We start from the raw sequence: 12,140 nt of genomic DNA, 5'->3' as shown, positions 1-12,140 counted from the left end.
AATGGGGAAAAATGGGGGAAAATGTGGGAAATTCTGGGGAAAATGGGGAAAAATATGGGAAAATATGGAAAAATGAGGAAAAAAGGGGGAAAATGGGGAAAAATGTGTGAAAATATGGGAAAATGTGGGAAAAATGGGGGGAAAATCTGGGAAATTCTGGGGAAAATGGGAGAAAATCTGGGAAAAATGTGGAAAAAATGGGGGGAAAGGGGAAAAAATGGGAAAAATCTGGGAAAATAGGGGAAAAAATGGGGGGGAAAGGGGAAAAAATGGGAAAAATCTGGGAAAATAGGGGAAAAATGGGGGGGAAAGGGGAAAAAATGGGAAAAATCTGGGAAAATAGGGGAAAAATGGGGGGGAAAGGGGAAAAATGGGAAAAATCTGGGAAAATAGGGAAAAAATGGGGGGAAAATGGGGAATATTCTGGGAAAATCTGGAAATATGGGGAAAAAAATCTGAGAAAAATGGGGAAAAATCTGGGAAAAATGGGGGAAAATGAGGAAAAATCTGGGCAAATGTGGAAAAAATGTGAGGAAAATCATGGAAAATGGGGGGAAATTGGGAAAAAATCTGGGGAAATGTGGGAAAAAAGGGGGGAAATCTGGGAAAATGGGGAAAATAATCGGGAAAAAATCTGGGAAAAAATGGGGGGGAGGAAAAATCTGGGGAAATAGGGAGAAAATCTGGGGAAATAGGGAGAAAATCTGGGAAAATGTGGGAAAATGGGGAAAAATCTGGGGAAAATGGGGGCAAAATGGGGAAAAATCTGGGAAAATGTGAAAAAATTGGGAAAAACTGTGGGAAAATGGGGGAAATGAGGAGAAATCCGTGAAAATGGGGGAAAATGAGGAAAAATGTGTGAAAATGGGAAAAAATGGGGAAAAAATCCGGAAAAATGGGGAAAATCGGGAAAAATCAAGAAAAATGGGGGAAAATGTGGGAAAATGTGGGAAAATGGGGAAAATCTGGAAGAAAATCTGGAGAAAAATCTGAGAAAATGTGGGGAAAATGGGGAAAAATGTGGGAAAACTGTGGGAAAATGGGGGAAATGAGGAGAAATCCGTGAAAATGGGGGAAAATGAGGAAAAATGTGTGAAAATGGGAAAAAATGGGGAAAAAAATCCGGAAAAATGGGGAAAATTGGGAAAAATCAAGAAAAATGGGGGAAAATGTGGGAAAATGGGGGAAAATGTGGGAAAATCTGGAAGAAAATCTGAAGAAAAATCTGAGAAAATGTGGGAAAAATGGGAAAAAATGTGGGAAAAATGTGGGAAAATGTGGGAAATTCTGGGAAAAGTGGAGGAAAAATCTGGGAAAAATCCGGGAAAATGGGGACAAACTGGGGGGGAAATGCTGGAAATTCTGGGGAAAATGGGGGGAAATGGAGAAAAATGGGAAAAAATCCCAGAAAATGGGGAAAAATGGGGAAAGATTTAAAAAAATGGGAAAAAATCTTGGGAAAATCTGGGAAAAATGGGGAAAAATCTGGGAAAATCTGGGAAAAATGAGGAAAAATCTGGGAAAATGTGGAAAAAATGGGAGAAAATCCAGGAAATGGGGAAAAATGGGGAAAATATGGGAAATTCTGGGAAAAATCCAGGAAAATGGGGGAAGAAATCTGGGCAAATCTGAGAAAAATGTGAGAAAAAATCGGGGAAAATGTGGAAAAAATGGGGAAAAAAAATCTGGGAAAATCTGGAGAAAAATGTGTGAAAATGTGTGAAAATGTGGGAAAAATGTGGGAAAAATGTGGAAAAATCTGGGAAAATGGGGGAGAAATGGGAAAAAATCTGGGAAAATGTAGGAAAATTGGGAAAAATCTGGAAAATGGGGGGGAAATGGGGAAAAATTCAGGAAAATGTGGAAAAATGGGGGAAAATCTGGGGAAAATGGGGGGAAATGTGGAAAAATGGGGAAAAATGTGGAAAAACTGGGTTAAACTGGGAGGAACTGGGAGAAACTGGGCCAGAGGGAAAGGGATGTTGCCATGGAAATGTGAGCCCGCCCCTCCCCCACCCGGCCCAGGGCCCACGGGGGGGGGAACTGGGTTAAACTGGGACATACTGGGAGGCACTGGGGGGGACACTGGGAGTTACTGGGAGCTACTGGAAGCTACTGGGGGGGTCACTGGGCTTACTGGGATGGACACTGGAGTTACTGGGAGCTACTGGGGGGGTCACTGGGGTTACTGGGATGGACACTGGGGTTACTGGGAGCTACTGGGGGGTCACTGGGGTTACTGGGAGTTACTGGGAGCTACTGGGGGGCTTACTGGGAGTTACTGGGAGCTACTGGGGTGGACACTGGGGTTACTGGGAGTTACTGGGATGGACACTAGGATTACTGGGAGTTACTGGGAGCTACTGGGATAGACACTGGGGTTACTGGGAGCTACTAGGAGCTACTGGGGGGGTGACTGGGGTTACTGGGGGGGTCGCTGGAGATACCGGAGGCATTACTGGGGTTACTGGGAGCTACTGGGAGCCACTGGGAGCGGCCCATCCCCCTCCCTCCCCAAGGTCACCCCAAGGACACGGAGGGGGGGAGGGGGGGAAGCCCTGCCCCCTCGCAGTCCCTCCCAGTCCCTCCCAGTTCCCTCCCAGTACCTGAACTGGTCACACTGGGAGCGGCTCCAGGTCCCCCCTCCAGTTTGGGCCCCCGGGGCTATTTTTGGGACCCGGTGACGTCACTGGGGGGGAGGGGCCTCGAGGGGGCGGCCCCTCCCCTCTCCCTTCCCAGTACAGACCAGTAAGGGACCAGTAACGGCCCCAGCGGGGGGGGGAGGGGAAGGAGGGAACACTGAGGGTGGGGATGGAGCAGGATGGTCCTTGAGCGTGGGGGAAGGGCAGGAGGTTCCCTGAGGGTGGGGGAGGGGTAGGAGAGTCTCTGAGGTTGGGGGAGGGGTTCTGAGGGCCCCTGAAGGTGGGGGAGGGGCAGGGAGGGCTCCTGAGAGTGGGGGAGGGGTAGCAGGTTCACTGGGGGGAGGGGAAGGAAGGGACCCTGAGGGTGGGGGAGGGACAGGAGGGACCCTGAGGGTTGGGGAGGTGCAGGAAGGGGGGGGAGGGGCTTTGGGGGGGCCCTTAAAGGTGGGGGGAGGGGCTGAAAGTGGGTCCATCATTGGGAGGGGACACGCCCACCCAAAACCCAGTAAGTCCCAGTTGAGCTCCCAGTTCAGGGAGGGGGAGAGGATGCAAAAGACACGCCCACTTGCAGAGGCTATGGCCACCTTGGGATGGGACACGCCCACCAGGGAGAGACCACGCCCACCTAAAGAAGGGACACGCCCACCACCAAACCACTAAGTCCCAGCTGAGTTCTGCCTTAACTGGCCCTTACTGGTCCCACCACCCCATTCCGCGTTCCAGTGAGCCGTACTGGTCCATACTGGTTTATACTGGTCTATCCTGGTTTATACTGGTCTGTACTGGTCTGACCTTGATGGAGATGCTGAAGTGCTCCCAACCCCCTTAACTGGTCCTTACTGGTCCCACCACCCCATTCCGTGTTCCAGTGACCCGTACTGGTTTATATTGGTCTATACTGGTCCATACTGGTTTATACTAATCTATACTGGTCTATACTGGTCTGTACTGGTCTGACATTGACGGGGATGCTGAAGTGCCCCCAACCCCCTTAACTGGTCCTTACTGGTCCCACCACCCCATTCCCCGTTCCAGTCACCTGTACTGGTCCATACTGGTTTATACCGGTTTATACTGGCCCATACTGGTCTATACGGGTCTATACTGGTTTATACTGACCTGACCCTGATGGAGATGCTGAAGTGCCCCCAACCCCCTTAACTGGTTCTTACTGGTCCCACCACCCCATTCCCCGTTCCAGGGACCCGTACTGGTTTATACTGGTTTATACTGCTCTACCCTGGTTTATGCTGGTCTGTACTGGTCTGATCTTGATGGAGATGCTGAAGTGCCCCCAACCCCCTTAACTGGTCCTTCCTGGTCCCACTGCCCCATTCCCCATTCCAATGACCCGTACCGGTCTGTACTGGTTTATACTGGTCTATACTGGCCTATACCAGTCCATACTGGTCTATACTGGTTTATACTGGTCTGTACTGGTCTGACCTTGACAGAGATGATGAAGCGCCCCCAACCCCCTTAACTGGTCCTTACTGATCCCACCACCCCATTCCCTGTTTCAGTGACCCGTACTGGTTTATATCGGTTTATACTGCTCTACCCTGGTTTATACTGGTCTATACTGGTCCATACTGGTTTGTACCGGTCTGTACTGGTCTGACCTTGCTGGAGATGCTGAAGTGCCCCCAACCCCCTTAACTGGTCCTTACTGGTCCCACCACCCTGCTCGCTGTTCTAGTGACCTGTACTGGTCCATACTGGTCCATACTGGTCCGTACTGGTTTTTTACTGGTCTATACTGGTCTATACTGGTCTACACTGGTCTATACTGGTCTATAATGGTCTGACCTTGATGGAGATGCTGAAGTGCCCCCAAACCCCTTAACTGGTCCTTATCGGTCCCACTGCCCCATTCCCCATTCCAGTGACCCATATTGGTCTATACTGGTCCATACTGGTTTATACTGGTCTATACCGATCTATACTGGTCTATGCTGCTCTGTACTGGTCTGACCTTGCTGGAGATGCTGAAGTGCCCCCAACCCCCTTAACTGGTCCTTACTGGTCCCACCACCCTGCTCCCCATTCCATTGACCCATACTGGGTCGTGGTGGCAAGAACCCCAGCAGGAGCCAGGTGGGGTCTTCCTGCCATTGGATGAGTGCTCTGGGAGGTCAGGGCTGCTCCCAGATCCAGATCACACCAGCACATTTCCAAGAGCACTGTCAAATGGGAAGGGCAAAGCACAATTATTAGGAAGGAATGGAGCTTTTCTCAGTCAGTGTTTCCAGTTTCCTACTCCTGAGGAATCTGGGGTTGAGAAATGGAAAAGAAACTCTCATGTTGGACAAGTCACTGAGACTCCTGAGTTGTAACTTGGAATGCACAAGTGCTTCTGTAAGCAACTTCCTAAAGTGCTTTCGGTCTCTGCTCTGCTTTTGACAGAAGCAGCATCACTTCTGCTGGACCCATCTGTTTTTCCTTTATCTGCCCTTTTCCACCTGCCTGAGGTTTCTCTCAGGTCAAAGTGAGAGCACAGACATTTGGATGGAGTGCTGACAGGGAAGTCATGAATGGATTTCTGATGTTGAATCTACTGTTTTGAAATCAGAAAATGTGGTGCTGAAGTCATCGTTAGCCTTTGAGAGGGAAACAGGAGAAAAATCGGATAAACTTGTTGCTAAAAATGAGCTGCTTCAAACTGAGGTTGACCACCTTCAAAGTCTTGTTGCGCCAGAGTGCAGAGAGAAAACTGTTGCTAAAAGAACAGGCTCCTGGTTTGGTCAGGCAACTTCCTAAACCAGTGTCTTACCCTGGCATTGAGACTTGGGAAACCACAGAGAACCCTGATTCTAAGTCTCAGGAGAGAAAGAAACAAGGAGAATTTGAAGTTCAACTGATGTTTCTAGAGTCTCCCAGCTTTCCTCACATTAATGAAAATAGACTGAGTGATCCCTGTGATAATGAACAAAGGGAAGATTATTCTTTACCTCCCTCAATTTCCTTTGTGCCTGATACTGAATCCACTAAAAAACGGACTCAAAAAGAGAACCCGACCCAGAAAACAACTCAATTCATTCTGATTCAAGTGGTTAAAGAGCAGAAGCATTATGGCGATAAACCTGGACAAATAAAAAGCCAACCAGTGAAATCCTATCAATATATCACATACCTTGGGATTCCACTTTGTTCTCATCAACAGTTAATACAATTTCCAATGGATATGGGGACAAAATGTTGGCAGCAAAATGCCAAAGATGGGATTAAAACCCAGACGAAAAAGAATTAAAATCACTGGAGAAAAAGAAGAAACCAGTCTTCAACCAAGAGCTTCACCCTGTTACTGTTTTGTTGATATTACCTTTTTGCTTTTTATTCTAATAATCATATTGTATGTTAAAATTTGGATGATTATGAAACAGTCAGCTCACTGATTACCCCCATCAATACTAGACGATGCCCGCAGTATACACCCGTCCCAACCCCTCCAGGAGTCCTCAAATCCCATCCTGGTCCCACAGGACACTCCCAACTTCCCCTCAAACACTCCGAGGCCCCCAGATTGACTCCTAGATCCAGAAAACTCTTGCTGCCTGCCCATGGAGTGCCCAGTGTGGCCCACCAACTGCACCACAAAGTCAAAGCTTCCAGGCTTTCTTTCCTGGCAATTAGGGCTGTTGTTTCCTATTTTCAGCCATGCCTCCCAACTGATAGCCCAACTCCCAAACTGCTAGCATGCCTGTTGATACAGAATTGTTAAAATAAACCTTGTCAGTATATGTTTTCATACACCGATTATTTAGTGTCGTTTCACTTTAATCCACCCCAAGGGAATTATTAATAAAAACCTGAGTTACCCCCTCTCCCCTTTTCCTGGGGCGGGTTGTAACACCAATCAGCACTGACTCCGCCCAGTAGGCATAGCAAAGGAAGTTTCCTTTTGGTTTAGGGTTTAGTGTTAGGGTTAGGGTTTAAGGTTAGGGTTAGGGTTAGGGTCAGGGTTAGGGTTAGGGTTAGAAAGGATTAGGGTTAGGGTTAGGAAATTTAGGGTTAGAGTTAGAGTTAGCAAAAGTTAGGGTTAGGGTTAGGGTTAGGTTTAGGGTTAGCAAAAGACAGGGTTACTGTTAGGGTTAGGGTTAGGGTTAGGGTTAGGGTTAGGGTTAGGGGTATGGGTAAGGGTTAGGGTTAGGAAGAATTTGTCTCAGTGCGCGATCTAACAATCGCGGTTTTAGCCCATTCTGGACACGCAGCGGTGCCCAATAAGCCCCTCTCAGGCTATAAGCCCGATTCATTGCCCACCGCTGTCAGAATCTTTTGCTTTTCCTCTTGAGTCTCTGCTTTTGCTGTTGCTGTTCAGTTGCGTGTCTGGCAGAATACCCACCGCTGTCCAGTATGTACTCTATTTCTATAGAGCACTGTCCCCTAACCCCAACATTAAAAGAGAGACTGGAAGCTATGCGCAAACCCTGTTCCCTAACCCTAACCCTAGCCAAAAGACTGCAAGCTATGCGGAAAAGTTTTTCCCTAACCCTAACCTTGAAAGTGAGAATGCAAGTTATGCGCAAACCCTCTTCCCTAACCCTAACCTTAAAAAAGAGACTGCAAACTATGCGCAAACCCTGTTACCTAACCCTAACCTTAAAAAAGCGACTGCAAGCTATACGCAAACCCTTTTCTCTGAACCTAACCTTAAAAAAGAGACTGCAAGCTATGCGCAACCCCGATTCCCTGACCCTAATCCTAAAAAAGCGAATGCAAGCTATGTGCAAACCCTGTTCCCTAACCTTAACCTTAAAAAAGAGACTGCAAGCTACTAGGGTTAGGGTTAGGGTTAGGGTTAGGGTTAGGGTTAGGGTTAGGGTTAGGGTTCGGGTTAGGGTTAAGGTTAGGGTTAGGGTAAGGGTTAGGGGTTAGGGTTGGGGTTAGGGTTAGGGTTAGTCAGAATCTGTCTCAATGCGCGATCTAACTATCGCGGGTTTACCCCATTCCAGGAACGCAGTGGTGCCCAGTAAACCCCTCTCGGGCTATAAGCCCGATTCAGTGCCCACCGCTGTCAGAATCTTTTGCTTTTTCTCTTGGGTCTCTGCTTTTGCTGTTGCTGTTCTGTTGCGTGTCTGGCAGAATACCCACCGCCGCCCGGTATGTACTCTGCTTCTCTAGAGCACTGGCCCTGCCCACTGGGTGGAGTCAAGAGGTGGAGTCGGTGTTGATTGTTCTGCGTCACTGGCTCCGCCTACTGGGCGGAGTCAGTGCTGATTGGTGTTATAACCCGCCCCAGGAAAAGGGGAGAGGGGGTAACTCAGGTTTTTATTAATAATTCCCTTGGGATGGATTAAAGTGAAACGACACTAAATAATCGGTGTCTGAAAACATATACTGGCAAGGTTTATTTTAACAATTCTGTATCAACAGGCATGCTAGCAGTTTGGGTGCTGTCATACCACAATGTGACACAGAGATAACCTTTGGGGGGGGGGAAAGAAAATGCATAGGGGAGAGAAAGGCAGGATAAGAGCAAGGGAGAGTAAGAGAAAGAAAAGCTGAGAGTGGACAGATGTATATAGTCACCGCCCGCGGGGTCCAGCGATGCTTCCATGTCTGTCAGTTGAAGTGGTGGCCTTGATCTGCCGGGGGTGAAGGAGGGAAGTCCCCATACTCCAAGAAGTTATGAGTTATAGCCATGATTAGTGTCACGGACCATGCCTCGAGCCTCCAACATCTCGAGGGTTGCAGTCTCTCTTCTAAGGTTAGGGAACAGGCTTTGGGCATAGCTTGCAGTTACTGTGTGGACCAATTGTCAGAGACTGAAATGGTTAATGATTTATGCATTCTAGGAGACTTTTCAGGCTTTTGACTTGCATGATACCTCTGATGAGCAGTCGGGCCCCTCCCTCCCTCCAGTGCTGACGGTGTGAAGCCCTGAAAAAGCAAGAGCTGAGCTTACAGGCTTTTGACTGTTGATATATCTGATGAGGAATCAGGCCCCTCCCTCCCTCTGCTATGAGATGTTAGGGTTAGGGTTAAGGTTAGCAAGGGTTAGGGTTTAGGTTTTAGGGTTTACGGTTTGGGGTTTAAGGTAGAGTTAAACCGTCATTTTCGGGGTATGGGCCCGATAGCTTAATTAGCTGACCTTACTAGAAAATAATATAGAGGGAGTATAGAGGATTTTGATTCCTTTAGTGTAGGTTCGATTCCTACTTTTCTAAAATTAGGAAATGAGAGGATTGGTATACCTCTATGTTTACTTTATCATAGTAACCCTTTTGGATTCAGGCACATTTCCTTGAGTGTCTTAGGTAGGGGGGTAGGCCTGCATAGGAGATAGGAAGGCTGGTATGCCATAGGCATATGTTAGGGGTAAGAAGTTTTTTCAAAACAAATGTATGAGTTGATCATATCGGAATCGAGGGTAAGAGGCGCGGATTCATAAGAATCCTGCGGAAAGGAGGAGGGTTTTTGTAGCTAAAGTAGGGGGAATGAGTTCTTGAGGGAGATTAAGTGAGCTGGGGTTTAGGAATAGAATGGTTGTGAGTGCATTTATTAGTATAATATTAGCATATTCGGCAAGAAAAAACAAGGCGAATGGCCCTGCAGCATATTCTACGTTGAACCCTGAGACTAGTTCAGATTCTCCTTCTGTCAGGTCAAATGGAGCGTGGTTTGTTTCGGCAAGAGTGGAGATATATCATATTATTGCTAAGGGCCAGGAGGAGAAAATGAGGTAGAGAGGTTCTTGAGTTGTAGCTAAGGTATTGAGGGTGTAGTTACCACTAAGGATAATTACGGATAGGAGAATAATGGCTAGGGTAACTTCGTAAGAGATAGTTTGTGCGACTGCTCAGAGGGCGCCGATTAAGGCATATTTTGAGTTAGAGGCTCACCCTGATCCTAGAATTGAGTAGACTGCCAAGCTAGATAGAGCTAGAAGGAAGAGTATGCCAAGGTTTAGGTCAGTAAGGGGAAAGGGTAGGGGAAGTGGTGTTCAGATTGTAATTGCTAGGAGAAGGGTTAAGATAGGAGTAGATATAAATAATTAAGGGGATGAAGTTGATGGACGAATTGGTTCTTTAATGAATAGCTCTACTCCATAGCAATAGGTTGTAAGAGGCCAAATGGTCCTACAATATTAGGCCCTTTTCGGGCTTGCATATAACTTAGAATCTTACGTTCAACTAGGGTAAGAAATGCTACGGCGATGAGGATGGAGAGAGCATAGGATATTGATATAATAAAGTAAGTGAGGGTTAAGTGAATTGTCATGTGGTTTGTGTTGGAGCTAGGGAGAGGATTTGAACCTCTGGGTAAAGGGCTTAAGCCTTCTGCATTTGCCAAGCTCTGCCACGCTAGCGGTCCTTTTCTAGGAGGGGGTTATGGTGGAGCTCTTAGTAATTTAGTTGGGTTCATTACTGGGTGCGAAGGCGTGCTTGTGGCATAGACCTTACTTCTTCGATCCTTTCATACTAGAAGGAGTTGTAACATAGATAGAAACCGACCTGGATTACTCCGGTCTGAACTCAGATCACGTAGGACTGCTAATCGTTGAACAAACGAACCCTTGGTAGCGGTTGCACCACTAGGATGTCCTGATCCAACATCGAGGTCGTAAACCTCCTTGTCGATGTGGGCTCTTGAAGGAGATTGCGCTGTTATCCCTGGGGTAGCTAGGTTCATTAATCAATTATATTGGGTCTGGTTACTATTAGCAGGTTGATGGGTAGTTCTTGGTTAAGATGGATTGTCTGATATTTGGAGGTTAAGTTTGTCTCCAAGGTCGCCCCAACCAAAAAATGCACACCAGCAAAATCCCGGGGGAGTAGGCCCTGTGGGTGAGTATCGTTTATGGGAGTGGTAGCAGATTTTAAAGTTCCACAGGGTCTTCTTGTCTTATGGGGTTATTCCTGCTTTTGCACGGGAAGATCAATTTCACTGATTATCTGTAGGAGACAGCTAAGACCTCGTTAAGCCATTCATACAAGTCCCGATTTATGGGACAATTGATTGCGCTACCTTTGCACGGTTAGGATACCGCGGCCGTTGAACGAATTGTCACTGGGCAGACTTCACCTTTAATACTTGGTTTGCTAAAGGCTATGTTTTTGGTAAACAGTCGGGCCTTGGATTTGCCTAGTTCCTTTTACAGGTTTTAATCGTCTTTGGGGGCGCTCCATAGGTGGGTTAACAGAGTTTTGGGTATAAGGTCTTGTTAAGGTTAAAAAATATCCTGTGGATTGTTAATAATGTTGTAATGTAAGCTTGCGCCATAGAGGGGATCCCTAGTTACTTATTTTAGCATAAATTCTCTTATTTAATATAAGTTGGCCTATTGGGGAAGAGGGAGTCATGAGGAAGTTTAGATTTTTTTAGGTGAGGAGCTTTGACGCATTCTTTAATGGTGGCTGCTTGAAGGCCCACAATTAAGCTGTAATTAAATTTATCCGCTAGGGGAGAGTGTATTCTTTTTTAAAGGAGCTGTACCTCCTTTAAATAGCCCTTAATTCGCTTCATGTGGGTTGAGTGTAGTCCTGGGAGGTGAATTAAGAGGGAACTAAGATTCATTTCATAGGCAACCAGCTATCACCCAGCTCGATTGGTTTTTCACCACTACTAACGAGTCTTCCCACTCTTTTGCAACAGAGACGGGTTTGCTCAGTAGATAGCTGCTCGTAAGTAGCTGGCTTGGGTTTCGGGGAAGCAAGCTTAAATTGGCGTTTTGCTTGGGTAGTTCTGGCTAAATCATGATGCAAAAGGTACAAGGGTTGGTCTTTGCTATTTATTGCTTGGTTTGTCATTACTCTTTCATTCTTCCCTTACGGTACATGATCTCTATTGCGTCTTGAGTTTACCTTTCTATCACCTATACTAGGTTGAGTGAGAGAATGTTTTGATTTAATGGGTAGTATTAACTTAGTTTCTATGTAATCTGGTAGAAGAGCTAGAGTTAGGCTTCAAGGCGATCTGATATGGAACAGATATCTTTCAGGTGTAAGCTGAATGCTTTAGTTATAGCTACGTCTTGGTAGACTAAGTGCACCTTCCGGTACACTTACCTTGTTACGACTTGCCTCATCTCTAGCTTAGGGGTTTATTATAAATAAAATTAATCCTAGCTTGTGAGGAGGGTGACGGGCGGTATGTACGTGCTTCAGAACCAGCTTAAAGGAGGCATTATTATCCTGCTTTACTGCTAAATCCGCCTTTTAGGAGTGATTTCACACTCCTTGTCGTGAGGTATTCTATGCTAGAAAATGTAGCCCATTTCTACCATCTCATGAGCTATACCTTGACCTGTCTTATTAGTGGGATGTTGCTGTTGTGCCCACTGTTAAACCCTCAGTTTAGGGGTGGGCTGACGACGGCGGTATATAGGCTGATTTGGCAAGGGATGGTTGGGTGTATCGTGGGTTATCGGTTATAGAACAGGCTCCTCTAGGTGGGTTTGGAGCACCGCCAAGTCCTTAGAGTTTTAAGCGTTTGTGCTCGTAGTTCTCAGGCGGATGCTTAAGTGGTGAAAGCATCGGGATTTAGGGCCAGGCATAG

The sequence above is a fragment of the Manacus candei genome, unplaced genomic scaffold (assembly GCF_025592945.1).
Source record: "Manacus candei isolate 608988 ecotype Guabito, Panama unplaced genomic scaffold, ASM2559294v1 h1tg000047l, whole genome shotgun sequence".
In the NCBI taxonomy this organism is placed as follows: Eukaryota; Metazoa; Chordata; class Aves; order Passeriformes; family Pipridae; genus Manacus; species Manacus candei.
Note: the sequence above shows the minus strand (reverse complement) of the source record.